At 41.9% G+C, this 23,926-nt stretch overlaps 1 protein-coding gene and 1 long non-coding RNA gene across 2 annotated transcripts in view; both read right to left on the bottom strand.

The window, feature by feature from the left end:
- The window catches only part of STAG1 (STAG1 cohesin complex component), a 98,671-nt gene extending 88,573 nt beyond the window's left edge, over window positions 1-10,098 (bottom strand). The window contains exon 1 of the mRNA XM_081910327.1: window positions 9,893-10,098. The gene's annotated coding sequence lies outside the window, so the exon portion shown is untranslated. The remainder of the gene's footprint in view (window positions 1-9,892) is intronic.
- Window positions 10,099-14,756: 4,658 nt separating this feature from the next.
- On the bottom strand, window positions 14,757-23,909 carry LOC309370325. The gene is made up of 4 exons (XR_014168518.1): window positions 23,762-23,909; window positions 21,154-21,225; window positions 15,713-16,481; window positions 14,757-15,653 (listed from the first exon to the last, which is right to left on the bottom strand). It is a non-coding gene; the product is annotated as an uncharacterized lncRNA (long non-coding RNA).
- Window positions 23,910-23,926: the final 17 nt, after the last annotated feature.

Below are 23,926 nucleotides of genomic sequence, written 5' to 3' on the forward strand. Positions count from 1 at the left end.
TGAATTGCAATACAAAATTATACACCAAAATGTGTGTTTTTTCACCTACTGCTCTTGAGACCTTCTCTCCCCACAAGAACAGCAGGGAGGAATCAGAGGTTCAGGCCAACAAAAATAATTACAACAGCCTTTTCATCCAGCATTCAGCCATCAGGTTTTGCACTTCTTACAGAATCATGCACATTTGTACTTGCAGTGCTTCAACCCAGAGCATTTTACAAGGGTTTCTGAATGTTATGTAAATGTTAAAAAAGGTGACCCTTTCATGATTTTAAATACAGAAAAATCCTGTGTAACATTAAGATACCTTCCAAATATTAGAGAAAAAGTAGAGGACCACTGTTTAAGATGAGGACCACTGTTTAAGATGCTGGAAGTTTTTCCTTACATTTGTATATCTTAATATTAGGTAGCAAAACACCAAGGAATGAAATGGCATAAATAACTGCCAAGGGTAATCTTCCTTCAAGTCCAATGCCCTAAACCTCCTGTGTTAGCACATAAATTCACAACACACAGTCTCAACTGCCCTCTAATTAATGATTATTTCTTGACTTGTCTCAATCAGAAACTTAAAAAACTGAAAAAGGTGTCCCCCAAGCACCCACTAATCATTCTGCAAGATCCTTTCTTTGCTAATAGAAGGACGGCTTTAGGCTTTCGGAAAAACAGTCCTCCTCTTTGGTGAAGCAGTGGCCTTTTGACTCTACAACATTGAATAGCTATTCAATCACAGCTAAAATGTCAGCCTCCCTCCATTAACCCCTTCAACCCCTTCTGGCAACAGAAACAGCAAAGTATAGAGTCCAGAATAGCTGGTTAATCAGAGAAGCCAATTTCAGTTATCTTAAGAGTTCTATCCACATACTTTAAAGTATGTTCTGAATTTTACTAAACAGAATCTTTTAGTTATAATTCACACAGATGTCTGTTCCCTGTGTAAGGGTAACTACATTATAGGGCTGTAGTCTAGCACATTGCATCCTCCCAATTGAAGAAGAAGGAGGAGGAGGAGGAGTTTGGATTTGATATCCCACTTTATCACTACCCGAAGGAGTCTCAAAGCGGCTAACATTCTCCTTTCCCTTCCTCCCCCACAACAAACACTCTGTGAGGTGAGTGAGGCTGAGAGACTTCAGAGAAGTGTGACTGGCCCAAGGTCACCCAGCAGCTGCATGTGGAGGAGCGGAGACGCGAACCCGGTTCCCCAGATTACGAGTCCACCGCTCTTAACCACTACACCACACTGGCTCATACTGAACTGTGAAGCACAGTACTGGCGCTAGGAACAACTGAAATATCACAGAATTTGCCTTGCATCGGATCAGACAATTGGTTCATTCTGCTCCATATTTTCTGCACTGGCTGAAAACAGTTCTCTTTGGCTTCTGGTAGGCTGAGAAGAAATCCCACCTCAAATACCAAGGCTTGAACCCTGGATCTTTTGTATGCAAAATATGTGCTCTCCCCCTTAGCCATGACACTTTAATTACATGTTGGTAATAAACATCATCAGTTAAGTCACCAAGCAAGTGTTTTCCCCTCAAATTTGCCTTGCATCCTATAATGTTAATGCAGCCTTTAAAACAGGCCGATTTACCAAGTAAATGTTCATATACCTTGAGTATACTAGCTTGCTGCTTTGGGGTAAACACAAAAGAACAAACAACAGTCTACAATCAATTAGTTTGGTATTTTCAATTTTCATTAGTTATATATTTTTTCACATTAGAAAAGAGTGCAGTTTACATATGTTAAGTACATCTGTACATAGGATTCTTACCCAACAAAGCCATCTGCTTTTGTCAAATTACCACCTTTCCTGAGATAAAACGTTTAGTTTGTTTCACTGTAGCATTTAATGCAGCATGGTAGAACATCATACTGTTTGTGAGATACAGCATGTAGTTTTTAAAGGCTGTTTTTAAGGGAACAGTAGATGAAGCTTAATTTTAACTGGAGAAAAGGGGAAATTTAACATGTTAAGATGACTAATATATAGCTGCACTGTAACTGCAAATGTAGCACACAATTTTGAGCATCAGCAGCTAGTATGGTGTAGAGCTGCAGAACCATCCTATCAACACCAGTATCACTACTATGGTGAAATCATGATTGCGTGGAGGACACTATCCAGTACTCACATGTAGTATTGGACTCAGTGTACATGTACATGCAGCTCTATCTCTGATATTGTGAGTTAAGTATGAAAACAGAGGGATTGGAGTTCAAGCCCCTGCTCAGCCATAAAGCTGACTAGGTGGCTTAAGGCCATTAACTATCTCTCTCTTTAACCTGCCCCATTAGAATTCTTATATGAACAAAGTGGGTTAACTTCACAGCCATCATCCTGAACTCCTTGGACCAGGCATGTCCAAAGTCAGTTTGGGGGGGGCCTAATCTGGCCTGCCGGTCTGTTTAATCTGGCAGTTTATTTCCTGGGGCAAAATCCTAAAAAAAAAACCCTCAACATGTTCAATCCCAGAAAAAAAACCTCAACACTTTCCCCCATAAAAAAGCTCAACAATTTCAACCCTAAAAAAAAGGTCAACAATTTTGGTTGGCCCTCATGGCCCTTAACTTCATCAAATCTGGCCCTCTTTGAAAAAAAGTTTGGATACAACTGCCTTGGACAAAGGTGCAATCAAACAACTATAAATTTAAGAACTATGCCTGAATTTGCTTTCTCCCCCCTTCCCCATTTCTTCAAGACTGCAAGCCTCATACTGGTACTGTCTTCAGTTTTTACTGATATAAAAAGCTACTCTGGGATTTTTTTTTAATGTGGGGGATGCTTCATCATACATAGTGCAAGCAGCTGGGGTTTGCAGCACAACTGGATAGTAGGTAGGGGGCCTGTGAACCCATTTACATCACAGTCAGGCTGTGCTCTTGCCTGATTTTTCCATTCAATGTTGCAGCATGTTCTCTGGCTCATTAGAACAGATGCAAAACTACACCAAGTCACTTGAGCAGCAGAAGGGATGGATGTATATGCATTATTTGTATATGTATGGCATATGACTTATGGCACCGTACCATACTTTGGAGTTAACTTGTGGCATACTTTGGTTTTAAGTTCTGCCTGCAATAGGCAAAAACCTTACTGACACTTGCAAAGACCTACTAGAATGAATTGTTAGGAGTAAGCTGCACAGTTCACTGCACACAGCAAAATAAAGATGCAGAAAGAGGTAGAGGTATGCAAGAGCAAATGGGAAGAGGGGAGAGCTGGTTGAAAAGAAAAGGCAACACGAATAAGCACCAACTGGAAGAAAGGGAGGCAGAAAAGACAAGACATATCAGTAAATTTTCAAGCAGTGCAATTGATGGCTTCATCTCTGCATTTCTGGATTTCCTGGCCAGTATTTCAGCAGGTAAAGGTAAGCGCATCAGCAAATCAGCTGCTGAGTTGGGGTGGGAGGGGGAGTTGTGTTAGTGAACCTGTTAATGCATAATAATAGCATGTACAGTTGGTATCTGACGGCAACATAGTATAAACTTGTTTCATACCTATGGAGGCATATCAAAATAAGTATCTAGATTTTTTAAAAGGCAGATCAAGGACTTTCACAATTATCCCTGAGTGGAAGCAGATCTCCAGACTAAGCCAACATGCAACCGATCATTTTATTTGTAGTTAACTTCTGGAGTTGCCAACATGACGTGAAAAAGCACCACAACACCCCAAAGGCATGCAATGGTACCCAGCAGGTGATCTACTCTCCTCTGTGCTGAATTGCTCATCAATTACTCTCCTGACTGCCCAGTCCCTCCTTGTTCAGCCTTCAATGTCTGCACCCACTCCATTTCCTTTCTGATTGGGCAAGCTTTGGAACCCACAGAAAAAGACGATGAGAAAAAGCAAATGAATCAGTGTTAAACTAGTATGCCTCTGTCACTGCTAGTAATGTGAGGTGAGAATAGTCTCTGGAGAATATTCAAGAATATTCTCCACAAACTGTAAATTCTGTGTCGTCTACACAGCAGCTTTAAATGTACATACCTCTTTAATTGAGCATATTCTTGAGAATATTCTCCAAAAGATTATTCTCAAGAATTTAACATTATTAGTCACTGCACAGAAAAAGTATGCTTGTGTAGAAGGGACTGTGTGTGGCTAGGATGAACAGAACAATTATACTTAAGTCTACTCAGAAGCAAGCCCCACTAAGTTACTCCGATGTGAGCATGCTTTTGATTCCAGCCTTAGGAAAGAGGGGGACAGATGAAGATAGGAGAGTAAGACAGGACTCCTTCACTTTTAATACTTTCTAGGAGATGGAATTTCAGCAGATGTTCCTTGTCATGGAGCTTAGGCAACTGTCCAAGGTTTAGGACTAGTTTTAGAAACTCAGATATATAAGCTCCAGTAATTTCCAAATGGCACCTCACTTACAGTTGCCACAACAAAATATCTAAGAATATTCTGGAATGAATAATAATAAACATCATCATCACTGTCATCATTTCTATACTGCTTTATATTTTAAAGAAAAAAATCTCAAAACGGTTTACAACACATTAAAATGTCAAATAAAACAATCCAGAATAAAACAAATTCAAGCTTCAAGGAAAATATTTCAGATCCTTGTCTTAAGTGACGTTTTACTTTTCCCATATTTATTTACCTGCTTGATTTGTATAGCTGCTCCATAGCAGAAGTATTCTAGAAAGCTAGTGTGGTGTAGTGGTTCTAGTGTCGGACTAGGACCTGGGAGATCAGAGTTCAAATCCCAACTCACGTCAGGAAGCTCAATGGGTGAGCTAGGACCAATCACAGCCTCCTAATCTACCTCACAGGGTCATTGTAGGGATTAACTGAGGAGGGAGTGAACCATGTACTCATTGGAGAAAAAGGTGGAATATAAATGCAATAAATAAGCCCTTCTGCTTACCTGCTTATGAAAGCTGGGCGGGCCAGCCAGATGGAAATGTCAGTTGCCTACCTGGCATACAGAGATGTCCCAAGTGGTCACAACTGGACCCACGCCTGTTGCAAAACACACCTGGCACGTGGGGAATTTCTAATGCTGTTCAGGACCTGTACTTTGAATCTGGCCATCCAAGAGGTGGATGAGAAATGCAGAGTAATCTTATGAAGTTTTACTCAGACCTAAATCCCACCAAGTTAAATGGACCTTACTTGCATATAAAAATGCATAGGACTGCAGCCTTGTGTTCAGTTTCATGGGCAAGTTGAACCCCACCAGTGAAATTAGTATTTTACTATGTGAAGTGGGGCCAAATATTTGCTTTTTGGCATTTGGGGCTGAGACCCCATCTGTGTCATATATTGTCCATTTTGACTGGGCACACTTACTATGGCAGCCATTTTGTGGTGGGGCTCACAAGTTTCTCAAATTTCCAAATGCACCCATGCATCCAAGGTTTGTGACCGCTAGTAACCTCATCTTTACAATAATGTTGTGGGAGCAGCTATGTAGTTAATTAGTGTCTTGGTCAATTCTTTTAATACTAATCATCATTAAACACATCATATAAAAGGTGTCTCTTCCTGTGCGTGAAGTTGAGTTATAAGTTTCACTATAATTGCTTTTGAATATCTTTTGAAACATGTAATATCTTTTGAATTATACTGTATGTGTTAAAATTTAAGATGGTTTTTTTTTTAAAAAAAAGATTTTTTTCAATTAAATCAAGTAAGTTGTTATGATATAATTTTCTTTTCCCATAATATGTTTCAACAATATAGTTCAAAAAGCGAAAAAAACAGATTCCTTTAGAAGACTGTGTAAAAGAAATGCTCAAACATGTTTGAATTTACTAGTTATGTTACTCGTTTATTTATTTGTTAGTATTTCATGTATTGTGTTTCTTGTATTACTTTGTTCTGATGGAAAACACCCTGTAACTATTTTGGCAAAGGGTGGCATAGCAACATCTTGATAGACAAATAAGTAACAGTATCAGGTACAGTGGTACCTCGGGTTACAGATGCTTCAGGTTACAGACTCCGCTAACCCAGAAATAGACTCCGCTAACCCAGAAATAGTACTTTGCTTCAGGATGAGAACAGAAATCATGCTCCGGTGGTGCGGCAGCAGCAGGAGGCCCCATTAGCTAAAGTGGTACCTCAGGTTAAGAACAGTTTCAGGTTAAGAACGGACCTCCAGAACGAATTAAGTTCTTAACCCGAGTTACCACTGTATCTTCACCAGAAACCAACAAGCCATATTGTAGCTGCCAATCCCCTGCTTATTCAAATAGCAGCAGCCCAAAAGCCTAACAAAATATTAATGGTTTAGTATTCTGGTTAATAAAGTGATTATTAAAATCACAGTTCCTCATTTTAGACATAAAAGAGAACAGTATTATAAGCTATATACGATTGGTGTTCCAACAGGCAAGAGGCATGGGAAGAGATAAGAAAAGAGCATGAGGCTGACAGTCATTCCTAGTTTGCTCAACTATGGTTTACGCACCCAGGAATGTACATCCAAATGTGGCTACAAGCCACAATGAGTTTGTCCTACCTTCACTGCTAGAGGCAGTATGCCTTTGAATACAAATTACTGGGAACTGCAAGCTAGGAGAGGGCCACTGCACTCAGGTCCTGCTTGCAGGCTTCCCATAGGCATCTCTTTGGCCCACTATGAGAATCGAATGCTGAACCAGATAGACCTTTGGCATACAGGGCTCTTCTAATGTAACAAAGAGATAATTTTGCATTTCAGCTAACCTTGGCCCAAAATCATCTAGTACTGCTTTCGCTGATGCAACTTCTACACACCTGAAGGGTTGAGGGAGAGGGAAAATAGGAATGCAGCTCCATAAATGGCAATGTGAACTGGTAATTTCAATGAAATCCAGATTGCAACCTTTTGGTACATTGCAGAAAATACCCCTGAAGCTCTACTGAAATAAATTCAAGCCATACACACACTTAAGTATTCAGGTTAAAGTCCCGAAATGGACTTTGGACATGCCTGCTTTAGGTATAAGAACAACATACTCAACAAAGTTTTTATATATCACTAGCCAGCTGTACCCTTCTCTCAAAGAAGCTGACTGGGCCCCAAACCAAGGGTGGACTTTGGTAATCTTTCATAATATGGCACTCTGTGTGAGCCCAAAATTTGGCACCCCTAAATGGACCTTCTCAATTTTGCGCCCCCTCAGCTCGGCACCCTGTGAGATGGCAACCACCCACCCACAGCCCTAACGTTGATGCTGCCCAAACACACACACTGGTTACATTCAATCTAGCATATTGTATGCCTCTAAAGAAATTTCAAGAACTTCAAATCTGCTCAAAATTTGACTACTAAGATGTTAGTAGAAGCCTCATAGTTTGCTCATGCTACAATCAAATATCTGTTTGACTGATTGTATTTCCTGTTGGTATTCTAATCAAAGTGCCAGGCATCAGGTACTCTGCATCCTCATCATCCCTGACCATTGATCATGCTGGCTGGGGCCCTGGTGGAAGTCCAAAACCTCTGAAGAGCACCAGATTGGGAGAAACAGCCCCAGAGTGCAGGATCCAAATCAATGGGTGCAGATGACATGAAATGGGATTCCAATTAATCATCAGGAACTTCCTAATGAAGCAAGCTGTCTGATAGTGGAACAGACTGCTTAGAAAGTGGCTATTAGTAGTTTAAGCAGAGGCTGGATAGCAGCCTATCAGGTATGATGTAGATATTTAGCAATAGCTGGACTGCATTGTCTTTAATGTCCCTTCCCATATTTAGCTTTTCTCTTAATGTTTTTATGTTGACCAGTTATGGTTTCATTAGGTATTCAGTTTTTACTGTTCTATAACTGTTTGCTGTACTGCTCTTAAATTGCTGGTTGTAAGACATCTTGTAAGGTCTTTAGGTTGTATTCAATTTAAGAGTTTGAAATTAATGGTCCCAATATGTCCATTATTTTCAATAGATCTTCTCTGAGCAGAACAGTGGGGAAAACTTTTTGTCCTAAAAAGCAGAGTTAAAATGTTTTAAATAAGCTGTAAATAAAATTAATTAATTTGGAATCTTGAGCTATGTCCAAGATTGCATTTAAGCAAATTTCCCAGAATTTTAAGCAAATCTTCAGAAGGTTAAATGTATTATATTATTCCAATGGGTGGTTGCTCAAATCATTTTCAGAGGAACGTCAACAGTTCAAAAGTTGGGTGAAACCATTCTGGTTCTTACATGAACAGCTTTTTCTGTATTACTAATTTGGCTTATCACACTTGACGTATTTATTTAGGGCCCACTCTAGGTGTGGTTGTAATTTGTTTTAAACTGTTTTACTTTTGAATTTTACATTGTAGTGACCCACATTAGGACCTTCTGGTGAAGGGAAAAAAATCTAAAAATATCCTCCTCCTCCTCCAGTGGAACAAAAAGGGAACATTCCAATCAACTTCTTAATTGCAAAGCGCTCATCTATATTAGTTCTATTCATCAAAACTCCCAATATTCAGTGAGATTCTGCAACATGTTCAAAAGTATTGACTATTTAACCACACACAATGTTTCAATCTTAGGAAGAGCACTACCTTAAAAAAAAAGTGTGGTGAATAAATTAATAGTGTATATGAGTTGATGTTCTGCTCTTTGACAAGAACAAAATGTTCTATAATACAAAGGAGATAAATTATTCTTTGGTACAAGGTTGTAAGATTATACAAAAATGTAAGCTAACTTTTATTGGCCTATCTCTTGACTCACATGTTTTCCTCTCATTGCCTATTCAAATCAGTGATGAAAACCACCCTGCAAGGTAATATGTCCCTCCCCACATTCTAGCATTCCCTACTGCTGTTATATGATCCACTAGTTGCTGCATGTCCCATAGTCACAGCTAGTCTTCCTGCAGGCTACGCCGTCTAGCACAAGATGACCTGTGTTCCAGTCAATACAACTTGTAGAACATTCTGAAGTTATGTCACGAGGCAGGAACACAAAGATCCAAGGTGATCTTAAACACCAGAACAGAACTTCTGGTGCTTACTGCTTTGGTCACCTACCAACCAATTATTCCACTTCCTAAAAAGCGAAACATCCTAAGTGGCCACTCTCCACTTACTCCAACTTGTACCCAGCGTCAACCCATCACCCTACAGTATTGACCAGCGTTTACCAGAAATCTGCCCCTAAAGCTCTTCCCTCCTCAAGAACCAGAAGCTAACACTTGATCTCTCCCGCGACGGCTCAGTCCAACTCAGTCCCGCTATTTTAGGCATCTACTCTGATTCCGCCTCGGCCAACCCCCTCGGGGATCAGCGCTACCCCCCAATGGCCTCCCCATTTCCGCCTTGGCGTTCTCGCCCGCCACCCCCGTGTCCCCGCTATGTGGGCCCTCTGCCTCTCCCGGCTCCTCATCCACGGCGTCGCCAGTGGCACACAACCCACCCACCCCCGGAAAGCGAGGGCAGCGCGGTCGACCCGCTCAGCGCCGCCGCCCGGCCGAGAACGAGCCGGGGAAAGCGCGCTCGAGGGCGGGAGGGAAGGCGGGCAGGCCCCGCGCGGGGGCGGGGGCACAGCGGCGGGCTCCGGGCCCAGAGAAGCCAGTGGCGGGGTCGGCGAGGCGAGGCCGCCCCGTGGGGCCGCCGCCCTTCCATTGTCACCCCGGCCCCGCAGGGAGGGGAAAGAAGGGCCGAGCCGGGAGGGGAAGAGGGCCGCCACCCGGGAGGAGCCACCTCCTCGGGCGAGAGCCGCCCGCCCGCCCGCCCGCTCGCTCCCTCCCTCCCCGCTCTCGCTCTGGCTGCCGCCCGCTGGCCCGGCCCGAGAGTGTGAGCGAACGAGCGAGCGAGGGAGAGAGCGCGAGCGGGAGAGCGAGAGAGAGAGCGGGCCCGCTGCCCCCGCCCCTCGCGCCTCCATCTTGGATCTCAGCCTCGGAGCCCCCCTCCCTCCGCCCGCGCTGACTGCGTTACCTCAGCTGGGCCAGCGCCCCCGGGAATCCTACGGTGCCACGGGAGAAGGGTCCAGGCGGGCCGGGGCCAAGCCGGGCCGGAACGAACAAGCGGCGGTGCCGGGGGCCGCACCTCAGTAGAGCCGCAATCCTAAACCGCCATCTGGCGGCATTTCCTACCCGCCAATGGCGCAGCCGCCGCCGTCGCCAACCAGACCCAGCGCGCCTCCTGCCGGCCGCGTCCGCACACTACTCGAGCAGGCCCCGCCCGGCGGGGAAGGCGCCCAAAACAGCTTTCGCGCGAAAATGTGCGCGCGTGCGCGCTACTTTTCTGGCCCCGTTCACTCACCGTACACCTTTTGTCTGCGCGCGCAGTGAGTCCACCTCCGGACGGAAGTGGTCTACGTGACACTTCCGTCCTGGCAGGGGGTTGGTCGGGCGGCCTCTCCGCCATTTTTATGCGCGCCTCCGGGTAGGGTTAAGGCGCGTCCCCGAAGCGCTCCAGTGTTTGCGAGCTGTGTTGCCGCTCGCGAGCTTAACAGCAGAGGGAGCCGACAGCTTTATGGCTGCGCAAGCGGATGACGGGCCCAAAGCGTTTAACGCAGACGGAGTGTTATTTATTTTTAATCGCTATTATAATGTGATTTACAGTTCATGAAACGCGGGATGCACACAGAGAAATTAAATATTTACGATCGTTTCTTCTAGCAAAAGCCATATTTAGGGCATTTCGTTATTCGTTTAAAGTGCAAGTGAAGAACTTCTATTTTTAGCAGTTTCCCGCATTAATTTCAAACGTTGTCATGAAAAGTATGGTTTGAGGGAGGGAATCAGAAATGGTCCCAGTTGACTGAGCTAATAACTACCAAGGAAATAAAGAATATATTTTGGGGACATGTATATACCTAACGAAGGCTGGGAAATGATTAAGAACAAATTACTGTCTATCACTCAGGCTATGTGATGATCAAAATCCAATATTCTGTCCTCAGATTGATATATTTAAAACGATACATAGAACTGATAACAGCACTCCTGGCATGTTGTATACTGCAGCCCGGTTAGAATATCGCCTGTAAATAGGGTCATATTTTATTTAGCCCCCCCCCACACACACCTCCAGTAACTTACAATAGTTGTTAGAATATGTTTTTCCTCTAATCATGGACAGCAGAGGATTGGATAGTGAGGATCGAGAAATAGGTCAGGCTGGTTTAGAATCAAGAGCTCCCACACACTCTTCCTCTTGCCTCCATCTGCTGCTCCATTGTCTCCCAGGACCAGGCAAGGGACTGGGAGGAGCAGAAGATTACATGCAGGTGGAGTCTATACCTGTTTGTGTTCAGTTCAGATGCAGGAGAGAGATACATAAGCCAAGGTCAGCAGCAGAACCTCTGTTGCAGCAGACATTAAACTGGTGGGCATGCCTTTCCCTAACTTGTAAGTGTACTTTTAACAATAAATAGAATTATCTACTCTGCACATTCTATGCCTGTCAGTCCCATGACACCCTTACACAATGTCATTAGCCACCATCCCCAACATTGCCCCAACTAGAGGCAGTCCAATATATTTTGCTGCTCCACGATTGACTGTTGTACACTCCAATCCAGTAACTATATAAAGATGTGAGGCACAAACCTTGAAGCATGCACAGCCTTGTATAATCTACAACTTTCACCCTGGAAGGGATTCTCTCTCTGATCACATAACCATGTGCTCTAATGGCAGTCACAAAAATACTGCTGCTGTGAGCAATTGGTTGTGTTGCTCAGCTAGCTGTGGATCCAGCAGAGTCCCAAGCATTATTTACTGAAAAATAAGTAGGGCTTGTATGACTCAGTTGTCAACTATTTTTTCTCTTTCTTTTTTCCTTGTACTGCTTGGTACATTTAAAAACAAAGTGCAGGTTGTCAGGAACTCTGGCACATGCACAGCTGTTAAAAGATGCATTTTCACATTAAGATGTCTTCCCCACTTTACATGTTTGCTGTGGGAAACCGGTATACATACAGCAAACACATTTGTCACATAGAATATGGAACTGCTCTTTGCAAGTGTTTTATATAGATTGCTCTTGGACCAATCTCTTCAGGTATTATTCACAACAAATTGAAAGTCTTATTTAAATCAGGGAGGCTAATCTGTAACCTTCAATATGTTGTTAGAACTTCAGTTCTGATCAGCCACAGCCAGCATGGCCAATTGCTATAAATGATAACAGCTGTAATCTAACATCTGGAGTACCACAGTGAAATATACTCAGAGTCAAGTGTGAATTTCATGCTGTTTATTCAGCTCGTGGTAGCAATGAATGAAACTTTCCCCAAAACATCTAGCTATACAGTATATATATTATTTACAAATGGGCCCCGTGTGCTTGGCTAATTCCGGGCTGCTCCTACAGGCCAATTTGGTTGCTGATTCACTTCCTCCAGAAGCCTGATTGGCTGCTCCTGCAGGCTAGTCAGGTCGCTGATTCTCTTCCACCTGGAGCTGGATTGGGTGGCTCCTGTGGACCAATCAGACTGCTGCATTCTGGATCCTATTGTTCTAGAATTCAGCTCAATACATAACACTCCTCCCCTCTAAGTTCCAGTCCTGCCCGGGAGGTTAGCATTCATCCGTAGTCCTCAAGGTATGCCAGCCTCCTACATATGCGTTGTGGCCTGGGGTGTTCCTTGGTCAGGGGTTCTGGTTCTGGCTCTTGTTTCGAGGCTGCCACCCAATCCAGCTCCAGGTGGAAGTGAATCAGCGACCTGACTGGCTTGCAGGAGCAGCCAATCAGGCTTCTGGAGGAAGTGAATCAGCAACCAGATTAGCCTGTAGGAGCAGCCCGGAATTAGCCAATCACATGGGGCATATTGTGTAAATAATGTATATATAGCTAGATGTTTTGGGGAAAGTTTCATTCATTGCTACTACAAGCTGAATAAAGAGCATGAAATTCACACTCGACTCAGAGTACGGTATATTTCATGATGGCAACAACCTCCAAAGAAATTGGAGAACAAGGAAGGGCAGAGGCTTTCCTGAGGCCCTCTCCCATCCCTACAGGGGGTAGGCCTTTTCCCATCTCACCTCACTGAATACCATTGTCATTTTAAGGAGGAGAAAAATAAGCCAGGGGTGCTGTTTTGTGTGTGAGATTGGGCTGATGCTGAGAGAAGACACAGAGTGACTTTACCATGGTTTAGAGAGGCGGTATCCCTGGAAACCTAATGGAGAATCAAGATGTATTGGAGTGTTAATGCTGTGAGCCCTTCCATCCTATGTTCAGGTTGTATATATGTATAAAATAAATCCATGTATCCTGAAGACATTACTATCTTCAGCGACTTTCATTTCAAGAAAACAGAACCCTGGGTAAGAGCTGGGAACTCTGGAGTCTCTCGCCATTTGAAGACAGAGGTGCATACAATAGAGCCATAACAAATTGTTTTATTTGTTTAAATTGTTTAAAAAACATTTAAGAGGTTTATACTTGAACTGAGAGATTTCCCTTATAAATTGTCGGTGAAATGTATCTCTGCCAGTGAAATAGATACCATTGACTGAATGTATTCATCCTACAGCAGCAAGGTGAGAAGATGGGGAAGCCCACTTGCACAGTAATGAATGTTGTTTTTACCTGATGGAGCAGCATGCCCATATTGTAGCACAGAAAGATTAATCTAGAGAGATTATTCCAAGAGAAACTGCAAATGGATTAATACATTCTTTAGAACCATCATTCTACAGAAAAGGGAAAGAAGGGAAGCAGGGCTATTCCATTGGTTCTTCTCAAAGACTAGCTATCTTTGGCTCTTCCTTTACCATTGGCAAACAGCAGCCATTCCACAATAAAAACTGATGTTTGAGTTTGTTGTCGTCCCTCCCCCCCCACTTGCCTGAGAGCTGAGTGTCTTGGTTTTTATTTATCTGTAAGCTATTCTGGGGGACGCAGGTGGCGCTGTGGGTTAAACCACAGAGCCTAGGACTTGCCGATCAGAAGGTCGGTGGTTTGAATCCCCGTGATGGGGTGAGCTCCTGTTGCTCGGTCCCTGGTCCTGCCAACCTAGCAGTTCGAAAGCACATCAAAGTGCAAGTAGATAAATAGGTACCACTCCAGTGGGAAGGTAAACGGCATTTCTGTGTGCTGCTCTGGTTCAACAGAAGCGGCTTAGTCATGCTGGCTACATGACCTGGAAGCTGTACGCTGGCTCCCTCGGCCAATAAAGCGAGATCAGCACCACAACCCCAGAGTCGGCCACGACTGGACCTAATGGTCAGGGGTTCCTTTACCTTTAAGCTATTCTGGGATCAATTTCAACTGACAGCAGAGTAAAAATGCCTCAAATAAATGCCCCAACTAGCAGAACATCTGCTGATACTGGCATGTATCTTGTGAAATTTTAGCCGTGTCCTACTGGCTTCTGGCCAGGATTGGGGGTAGTAGTGGAATGAAAGTATGAATTTAGTTTCACTGAGATCTGTAGCAGGACCAGTGAATGAACTGAGTTAGGCTGTAGCATCACTCTGTTTACCCCTCTCACTTCCCCCAGTACATTCATTCCCACCCTTGATATACTCCCTTTTGCCCTCTACACTGGTATACCTTGTGCTGGCTTAATTTAAACTAGCAGCTCGCATAAGTAGATACACTGAGGTGAATAATTTATACTGGTTTAAAGCCAGTTTGACTTGTGGGTGGGGTGAGAGTGATAGACCAGCTGGGAGAGGTTAGGATGTGATATACCTAGGGTTTGGGATCGCACCCTCACAATGTTGCCCTCTTCTGGAGCTTTTGTTATCTAAATACATTCATTTCCATTAATTTTCTTGCAGTTTGACAAACCAAAGGGCAACTACCTGGTATAATAAGTAGCAACAAACTTGTGTGTGTGCACAATTTACAATATTTTTTATTTCCAGTGTGCTTTGGGGTAGGGAGAAATCACACATTCAAGACTGCAATCCTAGGCACACTTACTTGAGAGTAAGTTCCACTGAACTGAGGCTTGCTTTCTTAAAAACACTAACAGATTCCTCAAAAGTGTAACAGTCTGACCCTTTGCCACTATACCTGGACTAAGATCCTATGCACACTCAGCAGGTCAACAACACAATAACAGCAGAAACCAAAAGCAAACATACCTGTACCACAACAGGCACTTCACAACATCCCAATAACAATGCTATAATAACCCCCCCACACACACACATTACCCATGGCAGCAATAGTCAACTACTCAGAAAGAGAATGCTGTGACCCCCAACTCACTGCTGTGTGTAGGTACATCAATCTAAGTAAATTCATCCTGAATGTGATCCCCCTAAGCCCTCCTGAAATTGATCAGTGAGGGCTGCCTCATTCTACTCTAGGTGCTGGGCAGTACTTGACACAGTCAAGCACAAACTCCATTCCCTGGCATAAAGGGCAGATCCACCAACTGGGTGCTTTCTGATGTGGCTCTTCAAATGCCCATTTAAATTCCACAAGGAAGGTGGCATAATCATTAAGGAAGCAGGCAAGGCTCCAACACATATGGCAGGCAAAACAGGTTTCCATTTGGTCTGCCAGAAAATCCATCAGCTGGAAGGCAATTGGACCAAAAAGCTAAGAAACATTAATTGGGTTCTCAACAATTTTGTCTGGGAGGCTAATGAGACACTTTCCCCTAGGAGGTATTTGGGTTGGACTGGAGGTGACAGCAGTATGGGCTGCCTGGAGCTGGCCTTGCAGGGCTGTATTCTCCACCATCGGTTGTGCAATTTATGCTTGCAGCACACCTAATTCTCTGCTGCCAGGGGGCTTCCTTCACACACAATTGGACTAAAAAAATGGTTCTGTAACAAGAACAACCTCAGTTTTACAGAGTTTCTGACTCAAGGTAAGAGTTTAGATTTGGGCAGGGTGGGGCTAGACTTCAGGATTTAACAGCTCCCTCGACAGTTCTATGCAGGGTTCTGGCTGGAGACGCCACTAGAGCAGAACTCAAATGTTTCAGTATCAGTCAACCTCAGACTGAACCTTAAATAAGAGCTGCAGCTTTGAGTAGTTAGCTCTGCCTTCTGTGAAAGAAACCTCCTAATTTAAAGGAGTCCAGCAATCGCATGCCATAATTCTTCTTGTGTCTTCTTAATTTCTGCAACTTCTCCCTTAACCCTTTCTTGCTCCTTCCTTATTTCCTTTACTTCCTGTTTTATTCGTTTCATTTCTTCTTCCAGGTTTTGTGTTCTTTTTGTTATTTCCTTCATCTGTCCCTTCAATTCATTAACTGTCATGTCATATTTTTTATCCATCGATTCTAATCTCGTCTCCAAATTCTTCTCACGTTGTTTAATATTTTTTTTAATTTCTGTAAACATTTTTAAAATGTCTCCCTTAAATTCAATATCTTGTTTTGATCCTCTTCTTTCCAAAGGTGTTTTTTTCGGTGTTTGAGACATTATTTCTCTTTTCGTGCCACTAAGTATCACCCACAAATTTAACTTAACACCCTTCTGCCTCTTGATTGGCCAATCCACTATATTAGCAATCTTTGGGACACCAAATTTCTTCAAAGTAAACCACTAAAAAAGGAAAGGAGCTTTTTCTGCCTCTTGTTTGGCTAATCCATTGTAGTATCCTAATAAAATAGTCAAATGGGATAAACAAATAATAATGATAGTATTAAAAAGAAGAGCAACAAAAAATACAACCAGGGAGACAAAATCTAAAAACCACAATAAGGGACAGAAAGAAATATAATAAATAAATAAATAAATAAATAAATTTCTTCCACCACTTGCCTGGCCAATCCAATCCTTTAATCTAAGTTACAACAAAACCATATACACCAAATTTTAATCCATTATTCCTAAAAACAATTTCAGAAAAAAGTAAAAAGAAAACAGGAGAGAAAAAGGGGGAAAAGGAGAAAGAAAAAAGAGGGGAAAAAGGGAGAGAAATATATATGGCAGAGCCATAAATCTCCCAAAGTAAAAACAAAGCTAATCTTTCCCAGGGAACACAGTCCGGCACCATAAAATAAAAAATCAAAGTCCTTCTACTCCAACATGAATTGAATGAATTGAGGTAAAGAGAATCGAATTTGAGATTGAGATCCGTGCCTGAAGTACAAGGGGAGAATATTCTGGAGAGGCTAACATTGGAGATTGCACAATGGTTAAGTATGGAAGTGGGAGATATCAGAAAGACAATTCAGAATGCTTTTAGCAAAGAAATTTCCAGGAGATTGATGGATTATATTTAATTTCCAGGAGATTGTTTATATTGATTATATTTAAAGATAGAGAAATGAAGAATTTGTTTTTACAGAAAAATAGAGAAAAAAGGCTGAGCTTTTAGAATCATTTTTAAAGACGTCCCACTTTGTTTATTGAAAAAACGTGACCATTACAAACCATTGAGACAGGCATTACGGAAAAAATGGAATTGACTTTATGTGGGAATTTCCAGAAGGTATCTCCTTTCACTATTAAGGGGAAAAGTTTAAGTTTACAAGAGCTGATGAAGCACATACATTTTTTAGAAGATACAAAGAGTTGGGAAAAGGGGAGGAAAAAATTGTGGCAGGAGCAGCAGGACCGGAAGGATTGGAAGAAGAAGAAATAGATAGTAAAGAAGAAGAAGAGGAGACAAAAAGGCAAGTTTAAGACTTTTACATTCTTATTGGTAAAGAGAACACAAAATGGCACTGAAATTATGGACATGGAATGTTAATGGAATGAATGATAAAAAGAAAAGACATAAAATTGAACATTTCCTTAAAAAAAGGAATTTGGTCATTATTTGTTTACAAGAAACTCATGTGGCGAGAAAACATAGAAGAGTATTGATTAATAAAAAATTGGGAAATGAATTTGTTTCATTAGACAGAAGCAGGAAATGAGGAGTGGTTTTGAATATAAAAAATAAATTTGAGGCTCGGCAAATATTTAAAGATGAAGAAGGTAGGATAATTGCGGTACAAGTCACATGGCAAGGTGAAAAATTGATAATAGTCGGATGGTATGCACCAAATGGAAGTAAAACTGAATTTTATAAACATTTAGAAGAAAAATTATTTGAATTTGTGGATCAGGAAATCATAATAATGGGTGACATGAATGGAGTGGTTTCGATAGAAATGGATAGGTTGAGATCAAGAGGAAAATCGAAAGAAGGAAAACTACCTAAGACTTTTTTTAATGATTGAGAACTGTAATTTGATAGATGTTTGGAGATTAAGACACCCATTAGAAAAACAATTTACTTATTTCTCAGAACCAAATCAATCAATGTCAAGAATAGACTATATTTGGATATCCAGCGAGTTAACACCAAGAGTGACAAAAATAGAAATACAACCAAAAATACTTTTGGATCATAATGCAATAAAATGTGAAATAAAAGAAATGGAGGAAAAAACTTTTCGATGACCAGAAGCATTTTTACTTGGCATTGTAGGGAATGACATAAACAGAAAGGATTGTAAGTTGTTTATATATGCAGTGACGACAGCAAGAATATTATTGGCACAAAAATGGAAGCAAGAAGAATTACCGACAAAAGAAGAATGGAGAATGAAATTGATGGACTATGCAGAATTGGATAAACTAACCAGAAGAATTCGAAACCTGCGGGACCAGAGATTCACAGAAGACTGGTGTAAATTTACGGACTATTTGAAAAGTAATTGTGATGACCAGATTACGTTTGTAGGTTTGCAAGAAGTTTTGTGAGGTAAATTATTTGAATAACTGCAAAAATGGTTAAACAGGTGGATTGTGAGTTAAGATAATTAAAGGCAATAGGAATTTAACAAATGCAGAAAAAATGATAAAAATGGTGGATCATCAGAGGTGCTGATGGAAGTCCAAAAAGATTTTATAAGATGTGAAGTTCTGTGGATTGTATAATAATTGGCATGTTGAAATTCATAAAAATTATATATATATTTATACACACACACACACACACACACACACACACACACACACACACACATATATATTTAAAGGGGTCCAGTCTGGTTTAGCAGTTGTCACCTCTGACGGAAAGGGGAGACCGTGCTTCTACTAGGCTTCCAAGCTGGAGTTCTTCAAGTCAGAGGAGGAAACATCATCATCATCGTCGTCTATTCTACTTTATATGTTTAAGAAAAAATCTCAGTGGTTTGCAACACATAAAAACATCAACTAAAAGAATCCAGAATAAGACTTCCTGTTTGCAGCAAACCCGGAGCTCTGGCACCCAGGAGGGGTCCCAGACAGAGATTAATGGGGGGGGGGTAAGGGGCATGTCTCCCCTAACCTTTTGAGGGTATTGAAAGGGCAAGACCCATGGTCATCCGTTAGTGCCTTTTCTTTGTTTGTGAGCGGGGATGGAAATCCCTGTCTCCCAGACAAAAAGGTAAGGGCACTGGGCTCAATGGCTCCATCCAAGGACAGCCCAAGCAAGCTAGTGACGAAAGCTGTGGAACACCTTTGAATTTGAACAAGAGGCACCTTGCTGAAAAGATCCTGATTTATGCTGGAGGAGAAAATCATCTGTTTGGAAAGGTTTGGAAAGAATGAAAGACGCTAATTTTTGCTTTGCTTGAATGGTGGAAGGAGGGGAGGCAATATTTTAAGTCATTTTTTTTTATCTAAAGCAATGGAATGCAAAGTTTTCAGGACAAGTGGACTTTAAAGATACCTCTTCACAATTAATTTATTTTATAACTAAGGACTTTGCCTGAAAGAAGATGGAGAGTAACAACCTTGAGGGACTTTTGAGAGATTTTGACCACCCCTTGGAACTTCATATTGTGAAATGAAAATAGTAAAGAAGAAAAGATGGGTAACAACTGGATTGACTGTTAGGCACTGAGAAGAGAATAAACTGCGGAGTTGGATGTAATGGAACTGAGGATCGGCAGGATGGACTGCAGGAAGATTTATTAGTTTAGTGGGGAGGATGGAGAGGAGATCTGGATTTTGTTGCAATTACATCAGCCCCCCCCCCCCCCGAAGCTTGAAGCTGGAAAAAAGAACAGTGAAAGGGACAGGATGGACCGCAGTGTAGACCAACTTGACAGCTTCTGAGACTTTCAGACAGAAGAGAGATGGGTTGTGATTGTTTATTAATGAGATGGTTGTATGTAAAATTGAGGATTAAATTTGGTGAAATGTGAAGAATGGGTGATGCTGGGAGATTGGCAGTGTTAATGGGGGAGAATGTTTATTATATATTTAGGGGTTTCATTTTCAGCCTTTGCATGCCACACCCGTGCAGCTGAGTTGATTACTGGGGACAGATGTCAGGCAGCAATGTTCAGGGCCATGTTAAGGAGGAATGTGTGTATGTTGTCTGGGAGGAAGCAATATCTGTTTTTCTCAGACAAAGTGTTACTCAAGAGGTATCAGAAGGAAATGTTTGAAAATTGATGAACGACTATTATAGATAGATGGAAGATTTACTCTACTCAACTATTTTGAGGACAGGCTATGACAATGTATAAAAGCCATAGCAGAAATTGGTAATTGAACAGGTGATGTGTAGGGAGAAGGAATGAATGCATTTTGAAATAATAGTTATTTTGTTGAGAGCAGCAAACGAGGGTGGAAAATAGAGGGGACATTTGGGGGGGGGGTTAGTTTTTAAATTTGTATTGAATTTATATTAATTTGGTGACAATTTGTTTAAAATTAAGGAAAATAAACAATTGGCAAAAATCCCAAAAACAATCCAGAATAAAACATAACTGAATAAAGTCAAATATAATGATTACAGTCAAAATAAAACATTACAAAGGAGGCCCATTACGGACTGCACACTTAAACGTGTTAGCCACCTAGAGTGGCTGGGGAAACCCCACCAGATGGGCAGGGTATAAATATTTATTATTATTATTAACGTGGCAAACTTGACCAAAAATATCTGAAACATTTCAAAAGATAACATTACTAAAGCAAGTTCAAATATGAAATGAACATTCAAACAGGCATAATTAACAAGAGATTAAAGTATTATCATAAGCATATAGTATTGCTGGTGCTTCTGTTGCTGCCAGTACTGCTAATGGTTGTCCAGGGTGGGCAATGGCTGTGAAAACTGAGGCTCTATGATCTGGGCCTGCAGAAAAATACAGCCAAGATGACCTCCTCAGACTGGAAGTTACTCAGTGGGCTCGTTTTGCATATGTGCTTCTGCCTTAATATGAACATCTAGGGTTGGCCCTGAGGGAAATTCCATCTCCTTCAAATCCCCCGTTTTATATTCCAACGGCAAGGAAACCAAGCCAGCGCATGACATACCATATCTGACATCCTTACAGGTTCAGGCTATTCATCCTTGATTATATGTTCCTCCTTTCTGTTCTGCCAAGGGTAGGGTTCTTTCTGGATCTGGAGCCAATAAGCACACCAGTGGATAAAGTATAAGTAAGGTTAACAAGTAGCAACAGGCATACAAAACACAAATTATAGCATACCGGACAGAAGTCACACACAATCTTCCCTTCAGCTGCCCAGAGCTCCAGGTAAAGCAGCAAGAGAGACCCTGGCCGACAGTCTCACAGCATCTGGTACCTCTATCTATGAAGAAGCTCCCTGAGTCCCTTCAGCCTACAGCTTTTATAGCCAACTTTGATTTGATTGATTGCACCTGGTTAGCAGGCATCACTCATGATCAGCCCGGGACACTGGGTGTGACTAATGCGGAGTCTCCAACCCAATTCACTACAACTGGGTATCCTCCCTACTAGCCAATCAGCACTTAGAACACAGGGGACCCAGGAAACTCCTAACACAGGTGTGTGAAAAACAAATTATACTGTCATGAATCGGCAAATCTTAAACCGGGGATGTAAAAGGGAAAGACATATCATCTAACTCCTCGAAATTACAGTGGTCTTCTGCGTTTCTCCTAGACTTTCATTCCCTATATATGTTGGGGTTTTTTTTGCCTCAGCTCATCAGAGAACTCCCTGTAGGCCTATACAGTCACATAGGCTTCGTTAGATGTCTCCAATTTTCCCTTCCATTAGAATACTTCTTGAACGTGCCTTCAAAATTTGTCATCCCTCTGGAACACCTTCAGAATTTATAGTGATTGCTCCTATCCAACATTTCTGACATCGATTTTTGATATTGAGCTTTTTGATACTGATTTTCTGAGAATCTAGTGTATATATCTGACTATGCTCAGTTTTTACATCCCTTGCTATCATATATTCCAATATTATATGCTCACATTTCCCCAAGGTACTCACTATTTTCTCTTCATAACCAGGACAGGCAAAGATCAAATGGAGCAGCAGGATAGGGCTGTTACTCTGTCAGACAAGCTGAATATACTAAGCAACACAGGTTAGAGAACAAGTTATATGTAGCCAGTGAAACTTCTAAGTCCAACAAGTAATGGGTCAGAAGCAGTTGTGTGCAGACCTGATATATAATCTCAGGAGGTATATTGCCTTCCTAGAATATGTATTCAAGATATGATTGTTACCGGAAAAATCCGAGGGCTCCCTTTGACAAAAAGTAAAGACACCAACCAGAGTAAATTGGAGCAAATCAGCAGCCTGTAGGCTTGGCCTTTATTGAACTGTTGCAACAGGATGCTCCCCTCACTTGCAGGAGAGAGAAAAGACACAGAAAAATGGTGTGCAAGGCCTTATAAAAACTTTTGAAATTTCCACCCTGTAGATCAAGACCACCCCCAGAAACATCATACATACATCACAGAAAGGAGGGGTTGAGGGAGGGGTGGTGGTGGTAACCTGAGTGTCCTGTCACCTGGCTGGTTCCCTTCTCCCCCTCCCCATGAGTCATTTTCAGAAGACAAAAGGTAGTCGCAGTTTCCTGCCCCCTGAGGGGGAATCCAATCACTGTTCTTTTGTTATAGTCTGTGTTGAATCAACTGGTGTATGCAGTCTTGATGGTCTTCTGTCTGAGACCATCAGGGTTGGCATAGCAACTGGGCAGGGCTCCTGTGTATGTACTGGTATGGTCAAGGATTATGGCTGCCCTGTATCAAACCTTCCCTATTTTGTAGTCCTTCCTTCATGGAGTAAAATAAAAGTGGAACAGTGCAAATCTGATGTATGGTTGATTTTCTATGAATTTATAAAGAAGCGTAGTGTATGTAGTGTGTGAAGTTTGTACAAACTGAATGATTGGGGGGGGGGGTTCCTGCTACATGATAGAGAGGTTGATTAAACTCATAAAACCCACTGACTGAAATCTATTGCCAATCCATTTGTGAGCCAATGCTGCAATCAGAAGAAATCTTGAACAGATCTCCAAGGTTCTGGGTAGGAAGCTAAAGGATGTGGGGGCACAAGTTGTGTTTTATCACTGCTTCTTGAGGAAGACTGCCAAAGAACTTTTAAGGGAGGTCTGGGTACACCACCCGCATTCCCAGCCAGTTACTTTTCTCCACTCAATGAGCAGTAAGATGGATATTGAGGGGAGATAAACAGCTGGCTGGCTGGCAATTTTGGAAATGTACAGTCCTCCTATTTAATCTATTTATTATATTAATATGCCACCCTTCAAAATGGATACCAGGGCAGTTCCTAACACTTTAAAATCTTCTGCCTTCACATAGCATTTTGTTCATCTATGGCAATCTGCTACTGCATCTATGGGAATATTCTGCAGATGGGTGATGACTATGGTAGACTGGATTGTGCCCCAAAGTGATTATTCTAAATTTAAAAACAATAATCCAAGCTGACAGTTGGCCTGATTTTTTAACCTTTATTCCCCCTCCTCCCCTTTTTCTGCTTTGCGCAACAAATTGAATAATTTAAGAGTTTGGGGAGATTCGAAGCTTGCCACGATTTTGTGGGATTTTGTTTGGTTCTAATAAAGGTGTTGCCCAACAAGGCTTTTCAGTTACTTGCGAGTAAATCCCCTTAAACTCAACGGAACTTACTTCTGAGGGAACGTGCACCGGGTCCTGTTGAAGGGCTGCAATTTTTTGTGTTTTTACTTGGCGAGTATAGTACTGTAGTCATTAACTGTGCAAGTGGCGAGGTTGTTTTGGGTTACAGTATTTAGAGAAGGCCAATCTGGTTATTCCGGCAGTGCTTTTCCTTAC

The sequence above is a fragment of the Podarcis melisellensis genome, assembly GCF_964234715.1.
Source record: "Podarcis melisellensis genome assembly, chromosome: 5".
Classification (NCBI taxonomy): domain Eukaryota; kingdom Metazoa; phylum Chordata; class Lepidosauria; order Squamata; family Lacertidae; genus Podarcis; species Podarcis melisellensis.